The sequence below is a fragment of the Dipodomys spectabilis genome, unplaced genomic scaffold (genome assembly GCF_019054845.1).
Source record: "Dipodomys spectabilis isolate Male_0828 unplaced genomic scaffold, ASM1905484v1 ptg000026l, whole genome shotgun sequence".
NCBI lineage: Eukaryota > Metazoa > Chordata > Mammalia > Rodentia > Heteromyidae > Dipodomys > Dipodomys spectabilis.
In genome coordinates, this window is record NW_024870703.1 from 304,728 (window position 1) to 331,583 (window position 26,856).

The following is a 26,856-nucleotide window of genomic DNA, read 5'->3' on the forward strand; positions in this document are numbered from 1 at the left end:
TCACAATTAAAAAAAAGAATATTAAACAAAACAAAACAAAAACCTAAACATAGAATTATTCTGTATCCAGTAATTTGGGGTATATATTCAATAGAAATGAAAGTATATATCAGAGCGATGTTTACACTCTTGTAGGCATGATATGGAATAGGCAATCTATATGCTCATCATTAGATGAAAAGCATAAAGTATGGTGCACATATATAATAAAGTATTATTCAGTCTTGAAAAAGGGTGTCATTTATACCAATAGGTGAACTGGAGAGAAATATGCTAAATGAAGTATGGTAGGGTCATGAAGACAATATTTCATGATCTCCCTTATACACTGAGTCTAAACAATGGAAAAACTGAGAGTAGAATGGTGGTAACCACAAAATGGGGGAAAGGAGAAAGAGAAAATGTTTAATGAAAGGGTACAAAATTTTAGATAGGAATATATTTAGTGCCATATTGCACTGAATGGCAACAATAATAACAAAGAATTTCTGTTCCAAATAGTTAAAAGAGTACACTTTTGAATAGTCAAGACTGTGTTGTTTTGTATCAGTGATGAGAGCGCAATATTGAATGGGAATATGCTGTTTGGGTCTCTCCAGTCTTGAACAAATTCAGTGCTCACATACAGTGCCCCATGTCTGCCTGAAATGTTGTTTTTTTATTTAAGTCAGTGAATAAACTAGGTATTAACAAATCTCAGACATTAAGAATACTCTATGACAGTTGAACTCTTGTGTTTGGAAAAGAAGAATGAAAGAGGACCATAAACCACTATTTGGTGATTTCACCAAAATTTCTTAGTATATTTCTGTATCTTTGGCTTAACTGTATTTTTTCAGTGGAAGAATATTTTAATCTATATTTAGTCAAAAGATCTGTATATCTGCTCTTTATGGTGACATGCCTGACAGGCATTTAATCTCTGAATATTCTTTCTAGTATCAAAAGTTACATGAATTTTTTCTTCAGGTACTTTAAAAAAATTCAAACTAAAATATACAGTTCCTTGATGAGTTGGTTGACAATACTCATCTCATCTAAAAATCACCTTGAGTTGCTGGGAGTTTCATATAACTAAAATTAACTTTATTCATGGAAAATTCCTTTCTAGAGATCTAATTCTACCCAGACAAAATGACAAACCTCATGCTGTCAATAAATTAGAGGGGAAATAAATCCAGCACATTATCATACCCTCTAAGTAGCAAGAGAGGAACAGACCTGACAGTATCATAGCTTGGTATAAAATTTATCTCATAGAAAGACTTGTATTAGAGATACTGCTTAACTGTCATTTGTCAGAGTGACTTATTTTTCAAAATTTTATTTTTAGTATTTCTCTAAATTGGGGTGTGTGCATATAAATTAGTCAATCAGATTGACACTTGCAATAAAATGGAAAGAGTTTTGAGGACAGTGGGTTTTTGACCCCCTAGTCTATGTTTGCTTTGATTCTGTGCCATCTAATAGCTGTAGGATCATACATGATAGCTCTGCACTCACAGAAGGTACTCAATTAATGAAACTCTTGGTACTTCATTGTGTGATATCTCAACTATTTAATCAAAACATTCTTTTTGACCTTACAGATATACACATATCATTTGTTTTAATATTTAGCATGGAATAAAAGGAAATTCAATTCAAAATATTAAAAAAGTGCCTCTAAATAATTCATATTATTATTAATATATCATTGGTTTTAATACATTTAACAATCTCTTTAAAATGTGCATATATGCTGCCTCCCGATTGTTTTCTGGATCCTTTAAGGTATATACTTTTTTCTTTCATAACTCACATACATTTCTGAGCGCTTGAGACTATTATTTTACTTTTTATCATTTTTAATATGTTCTACATCATCTCTGGTCCAATACTGAAAACACACAGTATGTAGAGTTGTTCAGTCAAAGCACTTTTAAGTAACAAACTAGTCCCCTATAAAACTTTAAAAAAATACATGGAGGGCACTGTGATAATGTTAGAGATAGGACTTGAGTGTTATGTTGCTCACCTATTTTCTGTTGTGAAGCAATGAGTCTGTTTTCCACATCACCCACAATGAGAGAATTTTTGTGTTGCTGCCACAGCTAACACTTTCCCTGGTAGCTGAGTCAAAAACTCAGGGCAAACCCTTTATTCTGACCAAGGCCATTTGTCTCCCTCATTCTATTTCAAGTTCAAAGTTCTCTCACACTGTCATTTTAGAGGTGGTTATTTCTGAAAGGCAGTTCCTTATCTGACTCTTTCCTGTAACCTCCTACTTCCTGTTAAGGACAAATTCTTTTTCCTATATTTGCATACCTTGATTATGAGCCATTTGTTATCATTTTAGTATTTTTCTGGTTCCCAGGCACTGTACTAGATTTTTGATGATGAAGTAGATGAACAAAATATTCAATATTCAAATTGCCTTTTAAAGTCACAAATAGTCATGAATTGCTTTGAATCAGTCTTTCTTCTAAGCTTCTGCTTAGGTGGTATATCCTCTTTTGAATGAATTCTTTTTCTTGTATTAGATTTCTGCCTTCCAATATCTGTCTTTATCCCCAACTTTGAGCTATTATTTTCCTTGTGATAACTTATGGCTATCCAACATCTGGCCTCTTATTTTTATTGAATTTCAGATTCATGTATATGTAGTTTTCTGTTTTCTATTTATTCCTCATACAGCTCAGAATTAGGTTGTGTGTAGATAGGGCCCTGAATATATGCCTCCAAAGTTGCTCCTTCCATAGCTTTCCACATTTTAGTTAATGGCTTTGTTGTTTAGTTGTCCAGTAAAAATTCTTGGAGTCTATGTTAACTTTGCTCATGTACCAGTTATTAAATCTTGTTCCCATTACTTTCCACCCATTCCTAGAATCCTAATTGGAACTGTTTGAATGTCTGCATTTATTTTATTGTTGCAAATCAAATTATTATTAGATTCAGGTTACAGCAACTTATATTAATTTTCTTATGGCTTTTAGATCATAAATCTGGGCATAACTTTACTAGATTATCTACTTCAGAATTTCATGTCCTTAAGCTCCAGTCTGGACATTGGAATTGAGGTAGCAGGCTCAAAAAGAAAAGTCCAGACTTTACTTCTAAGTGTCCTTGGGTTATTCAGTTTACTGCTGGAGTCTAAGACTTGCATTACCTCCTGTTGCTTCTTGCTAAAAGGGCTCCTCCAATATGGTTATTTACTTCATGGGCACTTCTTCAAGGCTAGGAAGGGGAAGTCTCTCCAGTTGCTCTAACAAGGTGACATCTCATAAATGTGCTACGGTAATTGCAGTAGTGACATCTCATCACTTTGGGCAAATACATCTCTCATCACAGGGTGACAGCTCCTCACCTTTGCTATGTTATATTGATTAGAGGCAAGTCACAATTTTCACACCCAAGAGGAGGAGATTACACAGAGTTTTAAACAGCAGGAGCCAAAGATCGTTCAGAGTCATCTTAGGGATGAACTGTCACAACTGTCATCTTTTTCCTGGATTGTGACATTGCCTACTGACTCATTCTCACTTTCCTGCTCTTATTCAACAGTAAGAATGGTCCTTTAAAAAATTAAGCCACATAATATCCTGGGTTTGAAATATTGAATGGTTTCCATTTCAATCACAGTCAAAGACTCTTTTTTTTCAAGGTCATAGAAGATGTGAACTTTTCCCTCTCTGATCTTATCTTCAGAAGGGCCTGGCTATTCCCTCCAGACTATTCTTTCCTAGATATCCATATGTATAACTCTCTAATCTCTTTCATGTTTTTGCTTGGACATTACCTTGCCATTGAAGACTTATAAGAATCCTTGCCACTTATTTAAAACTGTAACCTCCTGTACCTTTCCTCACTCAACTATTCCTTCCCTTTCTCCCTTAATTTTCTAACAGCATATATGACTTTCAGGCTTTGAGTGTATCATGAATTTTATAAAGTGTGGATCTATATGAGATAATCTCTCCTCTGCTGGGTCTCTACCAGCTACACATTACCTTCTGTAGAATACACATACAATAAAGTTGTGCTAAATAAATGAATGAATACAGTCAAGTCCTACTTCCTCAATACAGATGTCTTATTGCTCAAATCTATGCAAATAGCTTACATAATGAAAGTCTTTAAAAATATATTTATTATCTTTAAAGTAGTTCTACAAATGAGCTGCCATTCACCAAAGCAGTTTATGAATGCAGTGCACCTTGATCAATGCCACCCCTTTCAGCATTGTCATCCATCCTTCCCGCCCCTTACTTTTCTTAATTTTAGGTTATGTATTGATTTTTTGCAATTTAACAAAGCAATTGATGTGTACAAAGCATCTTCATCTGTGACACTGCTTGGTCATCTTCACCTCTTCCCCCTTTGACCTACCATTTCAATTATTTGTCTCAATTCTGTGTAGATACAATGAATTCTTGCCTGCATTCTCCCTGCTTCCTCCTTCCTTCTATCCATTTCCCCTCGGCCTCACCCTTCCTTCTTTCAAGTACCCATTTCCTACTACTTGTTTTGTTGGGCTTTGATTAGTTTTTTTTTTTAAAGAATTATACTATTTGCACTTTTCATTAAGTCAATTAAACTTCAGTTAATAATTTGTAACCCATTACTTACTACCCAGTGTGTTTACCTATAGATTTATAGACACATTCTAGCTACCACAAGTGAGGAAAACCATGTAACCTATGCTTCTCTGGGTTTGGCTTATTTCGCTTAATATAATGTTTTCCCAAGTCTTTCCATTTCCTTCCAAGTGGTAGAATATCATTCTTTCTGATGGAATAGTCTCATTCTATTGTGTTGTATACCACATTTTCTTGAGCCATTCATCCATTGGGGGCATCTGGACTGATTCCATATCTTGGCTATGGTAAAAGTGCTGTAAGGAACATGGTTGTGCTGGTAGCTTTAGTGTGGCCTTGTTCATATTCTATTGGATAAATGCCCAGGAATGGAACTGCTGGGTCAAAGTAGCTCTATGTTTATTCTTTTGAGGAAACTCCATACTGATTTCCAAAGTGGTTGAATAAGTTTACATTCTCACCTTCAATGTAATTGAGTTCCCTTTTGGCCATATTCCTGCCAGCATTTGATATTAATAGTTTTCCTGATTTTGGCTATTCTAACTGGAGTGAGGTAGAATATCAGTGATGGTTTGATTTTCAGTTCTTTTATGGCCAGAGATGTTGAACATTTCTTCATGTGTATACTAGCCATTTTTGCTTCTTCAGGGAAATTTCTTTTTTAAGTCATTAGCCCATTTATTAATTAGGTTATTGTTTCTTTGAGGGTTTATTTTTGGGGGACTTAATTTTTTGAGCTCTAAGAATATTTTGGATATTAGGCCCTTGTCTGATGTATAAAGATTTTCATACATTCTGGTGAAAATCTATTCTGTGGGCCATTTATTTATCTTGTTAGCTAAGCCCTTTGCCATGCATTAACCTTTAAGTTTGATGTAATTCCATTTTATCCAATCTTTCTGATAAGATTCTGGATCTTAGTAAGTTTTGACCTGTACCTCTGAGCCCTAGAGTTTCCTTTACCCCTTTCTGAAATATTTTCATGGTTTCAACAGTGTTAGAGGAATATCAATACTAAACTTCAAACTCTATTACAAAGCCAAAGTAATAAAAATAGCTTGGCATTGGCACAAGAATAGGCTTAAGGAAATGGAACAGAAGACCCAGAAATGAACTCACAAACCTATAGCTATCTAAAATTTGATATGGGAGCCAAAAATATAGGTTGCAGAAAAGTGAAACTAGATCTTTATATGTCACCTTGCACCAGAATCAATTAAAAATGGATCAGAAACATCAATGTAAGGCCAGAAATGATGAGAATCTTATTGGAATCATTGTTCCACTCCAATTTTCATTTTATCCTACAAATCTGTATGGATATATATATATATATATATATATATATATATATATATATTAATGATTTTAAGGATTCTTGTGGGGAGGAATGATAGTTTACACTTTAGTTGGATTACCTTGCATTATTTTGGTTTTGTTTTAATGACATCAAATAGTATGTATTCACTCCTGTACTGTCTTCATTCATTCAGCAAAAGTATTTTGAGATTCATCCATCTTACTGGGTGTATCAACAAGTTTTGATTGTTGTATAGTATTCATGATATTGATGTGTCACAGCTTTTCCATTTATCTGTTGGACAATAATTATTTTTAGTTTTTGGATTTTGCAAATAACTGTACTGTTTATTTGTGTATTTTGATCCAACACTTCTTTTCAGTGAATCTAGGCCATTGTACACACTAACTAAGCATGATTTGCCACTGAGCAACAGCTACATTTCTAGCACTTAGATGTTTGAGCCAAGGTCTGAGTATGTATCTCAGGCTACCCCTGATCTGGTAGTTGTCTTGCTTCTTATTCATCCATTCATCCTAATTTTAGAAGTGGTAATTATTTTTTAACCTGACAGGAAATTTATCTAATTCTCTTGCTTTACATCAACATATTTGTTTGATGTTAATTTGGATAAAGAACTTTCATTTCCTTTCTCTATTGGTTGTGTTCCCTTAGAGAATACTGAAGGTCCTCTGTTACACAATACAGACATACTATTCTAACATTCTACAAGTGTCTGTAAACAGTTGAACTTCCTGAGGTACCATGTACACATATAGAATACACTTCATTTTTTTCTTTGGAAATACAGATTTCTAAGGATCACAGGAGGGAGAGTACACACAAGGCAAGCACCAATAACAATAACCAGTCTTAGAATGAGACTCTGAATGAAGTTTCTGACTAAGGTCAGAACATGCCCCTCTGGCTCATTGGTTCTAGGAACCCTTTAAGGGCAGTGAAATGAGCCCCAAAGAAGAGATAAGATAAGAGATACTAGATAAGATAAGAGATATTGGATGGAATTCATTTTGTTTTTAAAACTTGCACCAAGTATTTTGATATCAGTATCACCAGAGCTACTGTGTGCCATAGGGAAGTCAAGTAATGGCCTTTAGGCCCTTTGGAAATAATAAATTTGGCAGCTAACCATTTATTTTCAGAGCAGGGAAGACAGCGAATGGTGCTTTTTAGCCTCATGTTCACTGACAGGCATCACATTATTTTCCTGTGTGAGCCAGTTGTAAGGCACCCAAATTGCAGGGCAAGTTTTAGAAAGAAGTCATGTTGTTGTAACATCATGCTGAATGTGGGATGGGAATTTTCAATTCAGGCTGTGAAAGTTAGAGAAGAAAGGTAATTAAATGCTGGGAGTCAAGGAGATTGTGATGGATGCAACAAATGGACTGAATTCAGAAGTGAGTTGCTATCCCTGAGTTGGGATTTTATTCCCCTGTTTGAAGCAGGAGGTGTTATTTAATTTTCCCCCTCAAATCAGTGTAATGAAGAATGGGAATTCTGTTATAAAATTTTGTTCTCTCTCCTGATGGCCTTTATTTCCTCTTCATTTGTGTATGTCTTTACTATTCTATTTCCATTCCTTGGCTTTCATCAAGAAAGCAACAAACTCCCTTAACCACAGAAACAGTATTGTTTCTCTGATTAGTAAGTCTACTGTTCTTTGTGAGTTTCCTACTTACCAGAACTAGTCCTAGTTTGGTCTAAGGAGTCCAATATCATAAATGTGAAGTCAATAATTGTATAATCTTAATGAATGTCAAAAACAAATACATGTTATGACTTAATTAGTATTTATTATTTGGGAATCAACAGAACCAATAATGAACTATGACATGTTTTATTCAGCCAAATTTCTTTTTAAAATTTTTTTTAATTTTGTAAAATTTATGTTTATTGTAAAGGTGATGTACAGAGGGATCACAGTTACTTAAGCCAGATACTGAGTACATTTCTTTTTGAACAGTACCACTCCTTGCCTCTTTTGCCCCAGTTTTTTCTCTCTTGAGCTCCCCTCCCCGAAGTTGTATAGATTCATTTTTATCATAGTGTCTAGTCAGTACAACTGCTGAAATACTTCACCCTTTATCCCACTATTTCCATGCTTCCCCTTCCCCTTTCCCAAACAGATAAATTTATACAAGACAAAGGTACAGAAATCAAAAACAAGTGACAGAAGGGGAAAAACAAAAAACAAAACAAAATCACAAAAAGTAAAATTAAAAATCTATTGTTTCCATGTTTTGAAGTTTATTTCTATGAACATCATTTTATATGATCATATTCAAATATCTAGTGAGCCTTTGTGATCCTCTCCTAAAAATCCTCCTTTAGTTTCACTGTGTGAATGTTTAGTCCCTTATAACTATCATGTCCAAGTGTAACCCTTTGTCTTTTCTGTCCATTGTATTTACTGTAGATTTATGGGCCAAAAAATTACACCCTTCAAAACAAATCCTCAAAGAAACAGCAGCCCAATTAATAAATGAGCTAAAGACTTAAAGAGAGACTTCTCAGAATAAGTACAAATGGCCAATAAACACACAAAGAGATGTTCAACATCATTGAACACAAAAAAATGCAAATCAAAGCAACATTGAGGTTCTACCTCACCCTAGTTAGAATAGCTATAATCAAGAAAACTAAAAATAATAGATGCTGTCAGGGTGTGGTCAAAGGGAATACCACTATACTGTTTGTGGAAATATAAACTTTTTAACAACTCTGGAAGGATTATGGAGGTTCCTCAAAGGACTAAACATAGAACTTCCTTATGACCCAGAAATCCCAATCCTGGACATTCATCCAATTGACCACAAACCAGGCCTCACTAAAGCCACCAGCATAACCATGCTCAACCATTCTCATTGCAGTATTGTTTACCATAGCAAGATATAAAATCAACTCAGATGTTGCTCAGTGGATGAATGGATCAAAGTATGTGGTATATTTAACATGATGGAATGCTACTCTTCCATCAGAATGAATGATATTGCACCATTCATAAGGAAATGGAAATACTTGGAGAAATATATATTAAGTAAAGTAAACCAGATCCCAAGAGACATAGGTTGCATGTTTTCCCTCATTTGTGGTAATTAGAGCAGCCTAACCAAATTTCTTGGCAAAAGTGTGGATGCTAATTCATCGCCCTGAACTTTACAGAGTGAAAAATAAAAATTGTACCATTTTGTCTTACTAAATGAAGGCAGTATATTGAAGCTGGTGTATATATGGTTCCTCCTGGCTCTGTGATACTAGAGCATATGATTGAATCTCTCTAGGGCTCATTTTTCTCATATTACATAGAAATAATAGCCTCTCCCTTTCAAGTAAACAAGATTAAATGAGCCAATAAATATAATGCCAACTATTCTACATGCTTTGAATGAGAACTCTGTAGACTTTGTTTCTGTTCTTAGTGATTATAGTATATTATTTAATTTTCTATGCCTTGGGTTATTTGTTTATAAAAATAAACATTGTTTTCAAAAACAACTGTGAAAGTTCATATTAAGCATTTAGACTTCTGGCACTCATGTGATCTTAAATATTATTGTAGTAATGATATTTTTAATAAAAGCTACTTTTATTACAAAATAAAATATGAAAAATAATGCTTATGAATACATTTTAGATGAGTATATATATATATAGAAGTGAAATTGCTGGTCATAGAGTATAATTCTTCAGCCTTACTTGCAGCTTTACTTGCCAAACTTTATAAAGAGTACTCATTTTTCCTCATTATTTCTAATGCTTACATAGTATTTTTAATTAGACTTTGGTGGGCATGCAGAGATATGTAATCCTACCTTCAATTTGAGCTTCTCAAAAATTAATAATGATGAGCAACTTTTCATTTCTTGGTAATCCATCCAAATATACTATATATATATAATAGTCTATATTTAACTTTATTCACTTTATGGGTGATGAATATAATCTCTATTTTGTAATTTCTCTTAAACTATTTTTGATAACTTTGGAAAAGAATTCATTTTAATTGGTCAAAGATGGGGGAAAATATCAATCTTCATCTTTGTGGCTAGTGATTTTGATTTTCTACTATAAACAAAATTAAAAAAAATCTTTCCCTTCTCTGAAGACTTTGTGTTTCTCTACTCTTAAAACCTTTATCATTTTGATCTAAAATCCACATGGTGTTTACTTTTTGTCATTGGTATATTGGAAAGGAGGAATAAAGGTCATTTTCATGGATCTCTAATTAGTCTAGTATCATTTATTGTAAAGGCCATCCTTTCCTTGTAGCCCTAGAGTATTGCTCTGTCCACATCTGTCATCTATCAATGAGATATCTATTATCCATATGCCAGTTACTAGTGTCTTTATTTTTCCCCCATTGATCTCTTTTCTCTTTTTATGTAAGCATCATGTTCCTTTCATAAATTCAACTTTACAATAAGTAGAGAAAGTCATCATCTCCTCATCATTTTATTTAATGATTTTCAATGTCAATGATCATCAAGTGTATCTGAGGTCTGTGAGGATCCCAAGAATCTTTGAGGAGTCCATGTTTCTGCCTTTCTATCTATTTATTGAATCAGGCTGGGATTTCTCCATGTACTTCAACCAACTACAAAATGCAGTAAATTAGCCAAGAACTGGTGGACTCATACCTGTAATCCTAGCTACTCAGGAGGCTGAGATCTGATGATAGCAGCTCAAAATCAGCCCTGGCAGGAAAGTCCATGAGATTCTCATCTTGAATTAACCACCAGAAAAGTAGAAGTGGTGGTATGCCTCAAAGTGGTAGAAAGCTAGCTTTGAACAAAAAAGCTCAGGGATAGTGCCCTGATTTCAAGCCCCATGAAGGATTTGAAAAAGAAAAAAAGAAAGGAAAAGAAAAAGATTTTACTGAGATTGACAACAATGCAAAAGAAGGCCAATGATTTCACTAATTTTTTGAAAGTGTAGTATTTTTTCATATGTTAATCTGCGTTATTTTTATTTAAATACAACATACTCTATTATTTGAAAACCAATTTCCTATAAATATTTTAAGCAGCCCAGTTTTAATATATAATATAATAGAGACCATTACATTTTACTCCAATCAATTAAAACTCTTTGAGGTCACCAGAATTTTTTTTGCGGAGGGTGGGGGGTCGGTCGTTGGGCTTGAACTCTGGGCTTGGGCATTGTCTCTGTGCTAAACCATGATCCTCAGATCTCAGCCTCCTGTGTAGCTAGGATTACAGGTGTGAGCCACCGGTGCCCAGCTTCACCAGAAATTTTTAAGAGCAAAACATTTGAAAATATTCTTGATCTTTTTGTATTTTCATATAAATTACAGAAACAGATACAGAGATTGAGTTTTTTAAATGTCAGTATTTTAGTCAATTAAAATGTTATGTCTCTCTTTTGATATAGGCTTCTTTAACATGTCTATCTTTCTGCAGTGGTTTTCATAGAGATCATACTTATATTTTAGTTTGGTATTTTGATGTGGCTATGAATACTGTATTTTAATTTTATGTGTTTCTTGCTGGTCTTTAGAAATATAGCTTAATTTTGTACTTGGGTAACAAACTCTACCACTTTGCTCACTCACTTTCTTTTGGATGTTTTATTTTCAATATCAGGTTTTGTGAAATACTGACAGTTTATTAATGCTTTTTTGTTTTGAGTTAGTATGGTTTTTTGGGGGGGAGGGGTCCGGTCATGGGACCTGAACTCTGGGCCTGGATGCTGTCCCTCAGCTCTTCAGCTCAAGGTCAGCGCTCTACCACTTGAGCCACAGCGCCACTCCCGGCTTTTTTTTCTTTTTGCTTATGTGGTGCTGAGGAATCGAACCCAGGGCCTCAGGCATGCAAGGCAAGCGCTCTACCACTGAGCCAACTTCCCAGCCCTTGAGTTATTATGTTTAACCTTGGTAGGTCAAGGTTGAATATAAGCTGACAAGCTGTACTTGTCTTGAACCTGATTTCAAAGGACATCTTGAACTTTGACTACTAAGTGATAAAAACTTTAAGCCTGTCCTGTTTTTCTAGGATGATTTTTCTTTATATTAAGGAGATTTCTTTAAATTCCTCATTTGATGACAGTTATAATGATGAGTAAACATTAAATTTTATCTAATTGTCTCTTGAGATTGTTATATGATTTTTCTTCAGTTAATGTGATATGTTAGAAATGGTCTATTTTAGAAATGGTCATGTGATATTTTCCCAAAGGAAATTAATCTTTGTCTTACCTTTTGTAAATTTCTGAGATAGTTTTTAAACATTTTGTTAGTATTTTTGTGTCTACATTTTAGAGTAGGAATGGCCTGATTTTGTGCATATGTGCATAACAGGTTTTTACTATGTAATCCATGTGAACTTGAACTTGTGATCATTCTGCTTCAATTTCTCAATTGCTGGGATTATAGGCATTGTGCCACTACACCTGAGTTTTTTGAATGTTTTACATTAATCTTTCCAAGCATTTTTTGTCTTCCTCCTACTCCCTTCTCTTTTGGTGTCTAGATGGGATATTGTTATATAACATCGTTGGTCTTGAACTTTTGAAGATCCTGGCTCAGCCTTGAGTCCTGGCATTGTAAGCATGTGTCACCAGGCCCATCAGTTGAGCTGATTTGAAATGTTTGGCAGAACTCATTCTTGTAGCTACTGGGGCCAATTTCCTTGTGAGAATATTTTAAAATTATATATTCAGCCTATTTATGTTATAAGGTAACATGTCTGGATAAACTTACATGTATTGAAGTAATTTCTATGACATGTATTACTGTAAATAATTTGAATTTAATGTTTGTAGGATCTTTAATGGTATTCCATTTACAGTTTCTGATACTTATTATTTATTATTTTGTTTCTGTTTATTTTCTTGATTATTCTCTTCAGACATTCATTTATCATTGCTAACAATTTTACAATTAAAAATTCACTTTCATTTTTTTCAGTGAATAGAGAATTTACCATTTTCTTTCTACATGATGAAAATATTAACCCATTTCACTTAGCACCATTGTTTCTATTGAGAAATCAATTTTAAAGAAATTAATCCAATTTCTTTCTGGGTAGAATAAAAGAACCAGAGGCATTCATTTATTTATTTTTTTTTTTTGTCTCCCCCTGTGATTTAATTCTCAGTGATTTCTTTTTTACTTTAAGTGAGGCTTAAAATCAGGGCCACACGTTCTACTTGTGTTTATCTGTGGATGGCTGACATTGTACCACTTGAGCCATGCCTCAGTTTCAGTTTTATGCTCATTAATTGGAGATCAGTCTCTAGCTTTGAATCATTATCCTCAGATCTCAGACTTAGAGTAGGTAAGATTATAGGCTTGAACCACTTGCATCCAGCTTCTAACTTAACTTTTCAGACAGATGAGAGGTCCAACTCTCCACAAGGGTATTTGGCTTAGAATGGAGCACTCTGGGTCAGACTAATTAGTACCTAGGCCTTTCATATGTGAGGAACTGAGACTGCTAACAATAAGAAAATAAGAAGAGGTTCTTTTTTTTTTCTCACTAGTCCAGATTTCTATCCAGATAGAGCAAAAGGACCCCAGACAACTTTGTCTAATTTCATCGGTAAACTTATCTGAATTCAAAATTTTATTCATTTTTAAATTTTAGTTCCCCCTTGGTCAGATCTTCAAAATGTTTTCTTTTTTTCAGGTTTCTGTTAAAAATTTCATTGGCTTAAAAATTTGAATATAATAAGCAGTTATTTAATATCCAAGTCTGACAGTAGTAATATATTCAATCCTCCCTTAAATCTGATATTCATTTGTTATTTGTTATTGACATTTCTTTTCATGTTTGCTGATTATAGCACTTAAAATGCTGATTCTGGAAATAATTTGAAGATTAGAATGTTTCCTTCTCTAAAGAAAATTATATTGGTTTATTGGTTTCTCCACTATGTTATCTAATTTTCCTATTTGTTCTCAGCAGGTGGGTTAGTCCTCTATTATAGAAAATTTGATCAATTTTATTGTTTTTTGATTTTAGGAATGTTGGTCTGTTTCCATATTGTAGTTACTCAAAGCTTACCAGGTTTTTTTTTTTTTTTTAAATAAATGATCCAATGAAGTTTTCAATTAGTTCCTTTATGCAGTATTTAGATATTCTAGAATGTAATTTTTCAGGTTTAAGCACAATATTGCTTTTTAAAAATCATCACTCATATATATGTATATATATGTATATATGTATGTATATGTATATATTCATATACACACTTTTAAGTACTTATTCAAAGGAGTTGCCATTCAGCACAGAAATTTATGAGTATAATGTGTCTCTATCAATGTCACCCTTTTCAATATTTTCACCCATTCCTCCCAATCTACCCCTTCCCTCATTAATTTTTAAATGCATTGACTACAAACTATTTTTATTTGCGCTTACAGTATTTTGCTTGGTATGGGGAAGTGCTTCTACGATCATTTCTTAGAGGAGGATGATATTGAAGACATATCATTATTATGAAAGTGTTAGGTAATTTAAATAGGAAGGTTTAATTAGTTAGCCGATAAAGAGAACCCCTGGGGTATTCAGGCAAGAAGAGAAATTTATTCCGAGGGATGCAGGATGCGGTGCTGAGGTCCTGCTGGGTTTAAGTAGGGGCTTTAGTTGGGAAGGGGGGGGGGGGAGGGAAGAAGGTGTTACAGCAGATGTGTATGTGACCTCAGGGCCTGGGACCCTGCCTCCATCCAAAAGGAGGCAGGTGTGAACAGGGGCAGCCCAGGATATAACCTCAGAGGGGGAGGTGACTGCCTCCCTCCTGGTGTGCCAGTTACCTAGATGACACAGGTACTGGGCGGGACTTAGCCAAGAGGAGTTAAGAGGAGGGAGGAGTCTGTCCTGCCTTCCTAGGGCAGAAAGGATTCTAGCTCTAAAACCCCATCGTAGGGAAGTTATGCCTTAGAGTTATAGTGAGAAGAACATGATTGTCAATCTATGATATGATTTTAAAGTTGTGACTTTTAATAGCCGTGTGACACTGGGTATGCAAATTGTTCTCTTTGAGCTTTGGTTTTTATGTTGTTAGAGGGGGCAAGGCCTACTTACCTCATGGGGTTGTCATGAAGAGTAAACAGAATTCTACATACACATTTCTTAACCCACAACCTCATGTTCTCTGGCTAAGATTCTTTATATAGTATTCAACTGAATATCTGTTTCTACAGAGAATGCATAAAGCACCCTCCAGTTTTATCTGCTTCTCACTGTAAAATTTCCTCAGAATTACTTTAAAGGCGTACCTCTCTGACTGGACATACGTATACTTATTCTGGGTCTCAAAACAGGTCTTATATTTATGGATGCTTAGTTTTATGTGTTTGCATTGTTTTGATGTTATGCCTTCTCTTGGTTATTCTACCCATAACAATAGTTATCATGTTTGTCCTCCTCCCTCTCACAAAAATGTGTTCACTCAGGTCAATGATGAGAATGTTAACTTAAGTAGAACCAAGGAGATGTTGCAATGCATTATTTATAATATAATCTGGCTTGGAAATCTTAATGGAGTTTTCAAAAAAGGAAGCAAATTTAATTTGGCAGGAGCTACCTCTGCAGTTGCTCATATGGGTTATTATACTCTTCTAAGTGAGAATAGACATTTGTGTTTAATAATTTCTTCACATTTTTCCTGGATATCAAGTCAGTGTTTTACTTTAGAGTTTTCATAATTTAAAGATTATTTTCATAAATTTCATTTTCCAGAATCATTTGATTATTTTCGATAATTATGTTCCCTGGAAATTTTCATATGTTATTGCTAGAAAATCTTTACTTTTTCCACAATATGATCCTTTCTGGCTCAAAAGATGGCACTCATTTAGAGTAACCATATGATGTATTTCTCTACGTATTTATGAAAAACCCAAAGTTTAATCTTTCTTCTCACCCAATATTTATGCTATATTTTTAATTGCTAAAACTTTTGCTTATTTTTATGGTCCATCTTTTTCTCAATGCTATGACCTGTCTAATTATGTATGTCATTATTTTTTGGTTGAAATGACATGAATACTGCCTTTGATATCAGGGAAATTATTTTTATACTAAGAAATAATAGATTTTGTGTACGAATGTGAGATTCTTTCATTTAGGTGCAGTAGTTAATCCATAACTGTTCTCACAACAGCAAAGTAGAATAAGGATAATTAAAAATTATTAGTAAAATATTATTTACGATTACAATATATACTGGGTTTTAAATATGTACTATGTATGTTATGAGTACTAAGTCAAATAAGAATTGAATGAGATTACTATTATTCAGACATAACTATTTTATTACCATATCATCTGGTTAAGTATAGAATAATGTAATTTTATAAGTGTAAACACCATTACAAGCACCAAATTATAAATTGGCATTTTTTTCAGCAGACAAATCAGAAATCCAAAGAAGGGAAATAATTTGTCCCTAAATTACACGCAAAAAACCATACCTGTATGTATGCAGTATTTTTGAACATTTCCTCTTATAATTCAAAAACTTATATTTGAAGAAAACAGACTTTCCTGGTTTGGCCAAGAATTTAATACCTGTGAGGTATTCAATCTTACTGTGGGAGGAAATAAAACCAAAATGGAACTTATGAAATAATTGCTAAAGAAAAAGAACCCACCCGTTCCTTATTTCCTTTGAAGTTTGAATTTGCAGAATGACCTTTAGGTTCAAAGAAATAAATGATAAATTCTAGTATCACCATATGAGGAGGAGGGCTGACCAGACTGGTAGCAATCATATGAAGTTTTAAGGCCTGAAAGGCTTCTTCATCAATTACCTTAAGAAAGTTCAGTTGCTTGTGCCAAATGAAGTGAAGCTATGAGGAACAGAATAAAAATATCTATCTCGTAGGAGCTGCTCACTGTATTCCTTCTAATCTTTACATTGTTCAGGTGAAAATGGAAAAACACTACTGAGTTCCAGGGTGTACTTCTCCATTTAAGCCATTTAGATTCTCTCTCCTCTTTTCTCTGCATTTACTTGTTTAGTGTACCTTCACAATCTGTATCTGATTTCCAATCTACATTATTGCAACTTTTCACTCATGTTTAGTTTGCTTTCTTTAGAGACTTGATCTATGAAAGGTCCTCCTGGAAACTCAGTATTCTGGATGAACAGGGAGAAGATATTGGAGTGTCTTAGAACTGTGTCACTGCCATTAATCACCTTTCTCTTCTGTAATGTTTACCCTTTCTGTTTTCTAAATGGCAAGTGGAAGAAAATAATGCAGCTTTAGACTAACTAGAAGCTTTCATAACAAAAAAGGAATGTAAAAAAATCTATTTCTTAAGGCATTATATGGAATGAGTAACTGTTATGTCCTCATTAGCAAGCAGAGAGTAAATTTGTAAGGTGATTATATCTACAGGCATCTATATCAAGAGTTTCTTTTAAAATCTTTATCAAAAGTAGTTGTATTTTAAATGCTAAGTGCCTATATTCCTTTCCTTTTATATTTATATTTGTCCTTAAACAACATTAACAATTGCAAGTAGGTTATAGATAATAGTAATAAGAAGTGAATTTTTTCCCTTTTCCTTTTGATGTACTTTGCAAGGTAACTAGCATTGGGTATGTTAAATGGCAATAGTTCACTTTAATTATATGTATTGTTTCTCATATCTGTTTGGCCAAGTAATTAATAATACCTCTGTGGCACAGATATTTTGCAGAAGTTTGCCATTCAACTAAATAAGCAATGCCTTTCTGAATAGAAAAACATAAAAGGAAAGAATTGCTGTGGTTTTTGTTGTTCATATCTTCTTACTGGTTGCCTATTCTGTATATAAAAGTAAATCCCATTTTATCTCTATGTATGTTCCTTTCACAAGTTGGGAAATGAATTTACAGTAAAATGATTATGGTGAAGCGTTGTTATGGATTTCTGAGTCACAGATTGGTAAAAGAATTTAGTTAGGAGAGTAGGAAACAAAGATTTATTACTATGACATTGGAGTGGGGATTGTGGCAGCTAGGTAAAGAATCATGGTATGATTTTTGCCCTTCTTGGCACATTTCCCATGCTTGGGCCCTATTTCTGCATCCTTGCATTTGGTGTTTAGTCTATGCTTCTTTGTTCCTGCCATGACTTCCTAAAGGGCCAGGGTCTTTTCCTCCAGGTTCTCCTTTGACAATCACAAAACCAACTCTGGTTTTAACGAGGTAAAAATCTCATATTCTTGAAGCAACTTTGAGTTGGATAGGATTATAGAGGTGCCCCTGCACATTCATTTGTTATTCTGACAGGTTACAGGACAGTTTGCAGGGACATGGTGAACAAAACGGTACAGTTCCTTGGTCCAGCACACTGAGGGTTATTAATGTACTTGGCCACAAGGTGGTATTAATTGGAAGCCCTTGTAATACCATCTGCAGCTTTAGGGCCTGGAGGTGCAAATATTAGTAATATGAAGTCCAGAAAGGGTAAGTAATAGGGAAATGGTCTCAAGAAGAGGAGAAGCCAGGACAATAACCCATTCTCAGGGGGGTGAAAATATGAATGTCATGATTGTCACAAATTATTAACCCTCAAACAGCAGACTCCCCCAAACATAACAGGTTTTTCTTTGGATGGCAGTGAGCATATCTAAAACCATTCTGTTCTGCATAATCATGGCTGCTAGACAGTTGATTTGTCCCTGTAAATCCATTAGGATCTGGGCTATAGTATCTAGGACACCATCCACCTCTTGTGACAAGTTTTTGTAAGTCAGGGAGGAACAAATCATTCTTCCCAGTCCTTTCCTTATGTCTAATGTAATCCCGAGGCCTATTAGAAGAGGATGAAGTGGACAGTCCTCCTATTTCTAAGAAGTTGTAAATGTGTTGTGCATAGGGAGAGGCAGCTGGGTTTTACCTGTAGCTATGGAGCTAGTAGGTGATAGAAAGGCTAGGAAGCAAGTTCTGTGCAGCTGGAAGATAGGAAGGCATGGATGTCATGCAGATAATCATGCTGATGGGCCATTTCTTACATCTTTCAGCATAATATAATTTTGGGAGCGGTAGTACTGTTGACTCCATTTGGAATCTGACAATCTCCCTTCTTATCTGAAGAGCATACTCTGAACATTTTTTTCATTTTTTAAAAGATATCCATTGATTAATCATCCTGTGGTTTGGATTTAGTTTCCCTCATCATGAGGATGAGCTTTCTTCTGGTAGGTCATGATGATAGCATGAGATGTATTGGTTTGCCAAATCTGATCTTGTATCAGAGGGGAAGTAATAAATTGATTGGATGAGACTCAGTGCCAATAAGACTCTTTGGGCCAAATTTATGCAACAAAGATACTTAAAAGGTGTGTCTTTTAAGTTTTACTTACCTAGAAATCATTTTTAAGTTAGGTTTTGTTCTATTAAGTGATGTTTTACTACCTTAGAATGGCTGCTCAAGTTGTTATTGTTAGAAGTACTTCTGTAGAATGCAACAGAGAACAGTTACAAAGTAAAAACCAAAGCTCAGCAAAAGCAAATATTTCAAAGCTAACTCATTTGACAAGTTCTTGCAGAAGTCATCTTCCACGAACCTGGCTGAAAATATTCCAAGAAGGATCAAAACTGCACTGACAAAATACTTAGAATCCCTTAGTTAAAATTTTGGGGAAAAAAACAACCTTTAGCAGTTGACAGAATAGTCTGATCATTTATGCTGCATACCATATTTGGGATAATAATTATGATTATGAATTATACTAGGGCCATTGAGCTCTCTTTGTTAAAATTAGGAACACCTGGACAGAAGCCTAAAAAAGGCTAGCAGCATTAATAATTTTAATTTGATAGACATCAGTTTGGTAAAGTGTTTTTCTAGTCTTTGTTTTCTTGAACACAACTACAAATACATTTAACACACAAAGGAGCCAACAATTAGCATCAGATATATAATGTATGGCATACATATACATACAATTTTTACCTAGGATATATATCATATAATGTAATATATATCTATATATATAAATTTTTTACACTTGATGTACAATTTTGAATTCTAAACTAGGTAAGGTAATATGTGTTTGGCACTGAGAAAAACTAAAATTTTAAATCTCTTTACAAGTTAAGGGAATAGTGATAGTGATCTTAAGTGGTCTTATTTTCTTTCTTTCTTTTCTTTTTTTTTTTTCCTTCACCAGTCCCAGGGTTTGAATTTGGGGCCTAGGCACTGTCCTTGAACCTCTTTGTACTCAAGGCTAGCACTCTACCACTTGAGCCATAGCTCTACTTTTGTTTTTGTAGTTTATTGGAGATAAGAATTTTATGGTCTTTCCTGTCTGGGCTGGCTTTCAACCACAATCCACAGATCTCAACCACCTAAGTAGCTAGGATTATAGTTGTGAATCACCAGCACCTTGCTTCACTTCAAAAACTTATGTTGTTTCTTTTGTTAGTTCTTGAACTCAAGGCGTGGGTTCTGTCTTCTTTTTTAAAATTTTATTTTTTGTAAAGGTTATATACAAGAAGGGTTACAGTTACATAAATAAGGTATTAAGTACATTTCTTTTTGAACAGTGTTACCCCTTCCCTCATTTTCTCCCATTTTCCATGTCCCCCCCCCCCCACACACACACAGCCCAGAGTAGTGCTCTATCACTTGAGACACAGCAACACTTCTGGATTTTTCTGAGTAGTTTATTGGAAACATGAGTCTCACAGATTTCCCTGTTCAGGCTGGCTTTGAGCCGCAATCCTCAAATCTCAGCTTCCTGAGTAGCTAGGATTATAGGCAAGAGCCACTGGCATCCAGGTTATTTTCTAATATATAATATATCTTACATGTACAGTAATACTCATTTAGCTAAGACCAATAGATATAGGCAAGGTTTTAAATAGCAGACTATCTAAATGGCAGGTTTGTTCTATCTACATATGCTGACTACAAATAGCAAAAACGCTAAAGGTTTTTATTGGCCATTTTTATATGCCAAAGGTTTAGACATAATGCATTCAGGATAAAAGAGAAGACTAGCTGGTTATTTTAGATGCATTAAAGTTACACATTTCAAACTGTTCATATTTGTTCAACATTTAGATAAAATTTAGATAGAGATCTACATTGAGCCAAATGTATGAGGAAAACTTAAAATACTGGTTCTTTGTTTAATCAGTTACACTGTGGTCTTTAAAAGACTTTGACAGAAACAGGTATTTAAATGAATTTTTATTTGTTAAGGTTAAATTTTCTAAATAGTCAAAAATTCTGAAAAATGTAACAGAAAACACAAGCAATTATCTTGATAATTTTAGTAATTTTAAAATTATATCCAACTTAATCTTAACGATAAATCTTTGATCTTCTTTTCATTTAGGAAAAATCCTTTAGACAGATCTTTGCAAAATTCTTCCTCATCCAAAAGCATTTTTAAAATTTAATCCCCTTCCAAAAATATACATTTGTTATCTTCCTCTTAGCTCTTCCTGTTTTCTGAATTTTGAAAATCTGTATTTTGAAATAAATTGTATAAAACTTTAAGATTAGATAAAATTATTTCTTGGCCCCGTGAAATAAATTGTCCTCAGGAGTCTTATATTTTAGTGAAGACTCATGAAGAAAAACAATCTCATTTTTAATAAAATAATAGTTTATAAAAACACATTGGTAGCCTGGCACTGGTGCCTTATGCCTTTAATCCTAGCTACTCAGGAGGCTGAGATCTGAGGATCATGGTTCAAAGCCAGCCAGGGCAAGAAAATCCTTGAGACTCTTATCTCCAATTAACCACTAGAAAACCACTGGCACTGTGGCTCAAGTAGTAGAGTGTTTGTCTTGAGCTGAAGAGCTCAGGGACATTGCCCAGGCCCAGAGTTCAAGCCCCATGACTGATAAAAAACAAACCCCCCACCACATTGTTCTATAATAAAAAAAACCAATTAAATACAAATTATAATTATAGCAGAATGAAATAGATCAAGAGCCTCTGGTTAAATAACAAAACTTTAAGCTCTCCTATAAGGCTTCTAGTCAGGCAGCCACTTGAGTTCTGAGTGGTAACTTTTCTTCTCTCTTTAGTACAGAGAGTTAATTCCTGACTGCCTGCATCGTAGTTAAATCTGATAGATATAAAATAGCCAATGTTTTAGAAGAGACAGTAACTTATATACATTAACTTCACAGTAACCATTTAAAACCACCCCAAATATAATTACACACATATATGCAGAAAGAAACTAAAACAAACACAAAATGAACTAAAGTGAAAATTGGCCACAAAAACTAGTCAGTTGCTTTCTGGATTTCCAAGGTCAAATGAATTCTTTTTCCTTATTCTTGATAGATTACTTAACAATCACTTTAGAGTACTCTCAGGTAGACATTCTAGCCATGGGTTATTATTTGGTGTAGGATGGAACAAGATGTCACAGACCCCATATCTGCCACCTTAATGCCATCAAAGTGCCTGAGTGTCATCATGGTCAGAGATGGCTGATGTGGAGTTGGGCTACTGGAGGAGGTGGTAGTCCTACCATTGCAGTGGCATTTTAATATCCGATTCCTTTCCACTGAGCCCATGACCACAAAGTTTTTCTTAAGGACTTCCAGATACAATAGAAAGTCATGTTAAACACAGTATACAAGCACAGAACAAACTCAGAACAAATGAACCTAAGGGTTAGGTGGTAGGTATAGGTGGCTGGGGGTAAAATATTTGAAGAGGAATCACTTAGAATGACCTACAAATTTAGAGGCTCCAAGAGATGGAGCAGGTTCATCTGGCATCATTCCACAGGTCCAGATCCTATGAGAGAGACATGAAGGCCTGGACCACAAGGAGAAGTTAAGGTAAAACAGGTAATTTAGAAGATGCTATTGTAAATGAGGATGTTATTTAGAGGTCAGACCACCTGGTCTACCAGCTTATAAACCAGTCAAGTCATCTCATAATGATCAGGTGTTTTTCTAAATACAACCCAGAGTCAATCAGAAAGATGGAGGTACAATCAGTCCTGTGTGGGACTGTTCTAGGAACTAAGTTTCCCCAGGATATCCTATTAGGAGAGCAAAGCCCCCAAACAAGACATCCATGGGGGATTGGAGTGCTATTCCTAATGGAGTGTTCCACATAGAGAGACCCCAGAAATAGAGTTTGATTCTCTGGATGAGAGGACCCCACTGGTTTGTGTCTTTCATGGTTGAGAGGATTCCCAAATGTATGCTTAGGATGTGCAGTCCGGAGCAAGAAAGACGAGGAGGGACCCAGGAGACCCATTGTTGGTACTAGAGTGTCTACAAGGGTTCTCCAAAGATCAAAGGCAGTGCTTTTCAAGGTCAGAGCTATTTGCAAGTGAAAAAGTAAAGGCAGAGGAAAGAGTCATCTACAGCATACATAAAGTCCCTCTGCTGCCTTCCAAGCTGTAAATTGGGAGAGGAGAGTTGAAAGAGAGCACAACAGGATCTTTACTTACTGTTGTAATGAAATTCCCCACATAGGCCACCAAAACACATCCCTTTACATATAATCATCAAGTCTCCAGCTTCTTTCTGAACTTGAGGGAGGGGAATTAGAGCAAATCCAGAACTTCAAAAGGACACTTTCTTTTTTTCATTTTTGGCCCATGAGGGGCTTGAACTCAGGACCTGAGCACTGTCCCTGAGCTTTATTTTTTTCACTCATGGTTAGTGCTCTACCACTTTGAGCTACAGCAACACTTTCATTTTCCTGGTGGTTAATTGGAAATAAGAGTCTCATGGACTTTGGTGCTTATGCTGGATTTGAACCATGATCCTCAGATCTCAGCCGTCTGAGATCTGAGTAGCTAAGATATGAGTAGCCATCTGAGTAGCTAAGATTACAGGCATGAGCCACTGGTGCCAGGCAGACAATATTTTTAATTTCAGACAGTTTTGGATAAAAAAATGATTTTGATTTTTAGTCCAAATGTCTTTTTTCCTATACCTTTGGCATTGAGTCTTCTGCTTCTTGCTGAGCTCCCTACTCTTGGTTTAGGCAGTGTGACTTAGGTGCTTGAGAAGAGTTGGTGTTGGTCCTTAGGGAGTCTTTTCCTTTCTAGGGCTGGCAGTCTCCATTTATAGAGCTTCTTTCATTTTATCCTTCCACTTCTTACCTTCACTAGTTGGTCTTTTTCTCCCTTAGATGCTTTCAGGAATATTGGAGTTTCCTAAAAAGCCAAAGAAAAGGGGTAGTAATAATCAGAGAGATGAAATGATAAGAGACAAAGTGTATATAGGAGATGTCTATAGAGAAACAAAAACAAATATGAGAAAGGAAATACGTAGCCAAGACCTGGGTGGGCATGTCAACATTCCCATCAGCTTCTCAGTCTTTTCTTTTCTTTTTTTTTGGAATCTTTTAATGTAGTTCAAGGTCAATATTTTTTTGGGGGTGGGAATCTCATGGTCATTTGGCAAACCTCATTCACACTGAGGTATTGAATGAAATAATTCCCATTTTATAAACATGACAGAAATTTAATTCCCATTTATTGAATCTACCTAGGACTGATAATTCTTTGAAGCCATCTAGAATCCTATAACACTCATAAAAAATCAGTACTCCTTTTGTTTTTTTTTTAAAAACATTAAACTTGTTTTACAGACAAAGAAATTGAAACCAAGGAGCTTAATCAACTTGTGTCTATGCGGATTCCTGCCTACAGTGCCTATTTTGGTCTTGTGCTCATCGTTTTGATAAAAATCCAGACTACATGGAGTTGTATTCAGTTTACTTTTGATAAATTTGGTTCTTCATTTCGTTATTTATAATCTGAACTAACCCTGTGTGTTGGCTATTGTTCAGTTTCTTTTCATAAGCAAATAATGAGCATCTCACTTTTTTTCTTCATGCAAAGCATTCATGGACTTGATGAACAAAGCAGCCAGTGATAGATTACAATAGAACATGGTTGTGTATTTTCTCCAAAGAGATACTGATTTATATGACTTTTCCCTTTAGATCAGGATATTTTTCCCATATGAAATCAGTCTAGAGTTAATTAGCAGCTAAATAAATTTTCTATCTTTTTATCAAGAATATTGTGATTATTCTTAGTACTTGGCTACAACTCATTGATACCAAGTATTTCTATTCTAACAGTTGATCAGTAGCCATAACAAATTATTTATCACATCAAAATGATCTATGCACAAATATCTCCCAGGTAATTTCAGTGGGGTTGATTTAAAAGGTAACTCTCTTTGCAGCAATTTTGCATTATATTGATTAATTTTCTACTATTAAAAATTCTTTATCTGTTCTTAGAATACAATAGAAATCAAAAGATGGGCTTGTGTTTATGTATGTATGAATAAAAAGTTAAACCCATTTACATCAAATTTACTTACAAAAATTTAATTTTGGAAATACAAATTCAACTCCCTATGATATTAATGAGTCTCCATCCTAGAAACCTTTCAGAGCTCAACTATTAAGAGCATTATAATTAGTGAAGATAGTAGCAAATTGGCAAAACTAGTTTAAGTATTGAACAGCAGCATTTCTCCCACTTTTAGATGTAGGATCATTCAAGTTCTAATATTATTTGACGATGGACACATGGCTCTTTGCCTTGAGGGGAACCAAAAAAAAGTGAGTGGAATGTATAAATTGGAATTTATAAATTAGAGTAGACTCTTTTCATTTTCCACTTTTACTTGTCAATTTCTTTCCAGATAGATGATCAGAAGGTGTAGTAAAATTATATATGCTACAAACAATATGGAATCCTGCATTTCAATGGGAGTGTTCGGACAACCTGTTGTCCAAAAGATGTGAAGAAACTGCCTGATCATTGTATTAAATGCCTGCCCATGACACATACTTAGTGAGAAATGCGCTAGGTTGATGTCTAGGCAGCAGCATACACTGTCCAATGTCCTTATCTCTATTTCTGCAGCTTCCTTCCTTTATCAAAGAGAGAGAAAAGGCCTATCCATTTTACAAATAGATGATGGTCAGACAGTGAAGCAAAATTAGCATGTATGTCTGTAATTGCTCAATCATCTCACTAAAAAAAACAACACCACTGCAAATGACTCTCTTTTTCTTTGCAGAAATAATTGTGCACCTGCTTGACAAAACACAAAAGCTGGTTTTGCCTTTGTGCATAAAATGTGATTAGGAAAATTTGGAGATCATGCAAGCACATATTTACATAATCAAATGGCAAACTGCAACTTATTTCAAGCCTATGAAGTCTTTGTTCTTTCTTACCCAACAATCATGTAAATGATGCCCAAATCACTGGTGTGTCTAACACTTGGGGAGTTAGGTTCAGTTAGTAAAACACAGTGTCAAGGACACATGACAAAGTTATGGAGATAAATGATTCTAGGGCATTCTATCCAAAATACTTCCTATTTTCCGGTGCATGCCATAGCCATTTTTAGAAATTTTCATCCACCCACCTTGTACATATTACAACTTGTGTTCCCTGGTGGAAAAGAAGTATGTGGTTCCTTGCTGATGATCCAAGAAATGTGAATAAAGTTGTTGGCAGATGGTTCACACATTTCATTCTGAAATATCTTATAGTGACAAATAGCAAAGTGTATATAATTAGCTCTATGCAGATGGCATGCCAAGTGTTGATATTCATCTCTGCAGAATTTTTACAAAGACACTATTTTAAGACTTAAGATTCAAATACAGCCCATAAGCCCTCTAAAGAACTAAGCAGATTTTAAAAGTTATTTATTTATTTATTTATCCAGTAAGGACCACAGCTATCACGTAATCCTTCTTGAGACCAGATTTCCCATCTGAGATCAATGTTGGATTCTGACAGGATGAATCCTCACAACAATTGTATCCAGGCATAACTGGGCTGTTCTGATTGTTTGAATTGGATTGGCAGATGGTGTGCACCAATGAATTCAGGAGCGCGTGGTTACTGGACTAAATCACAGTGTTCTTTCTCTTCCTCCGAGCAGCCAAGTCTGTGTTTCTACTCTTGTTTATACCAGGAGCATTGTACTCCCAGGTTATTTTGTGACTGGAACCTTTTACC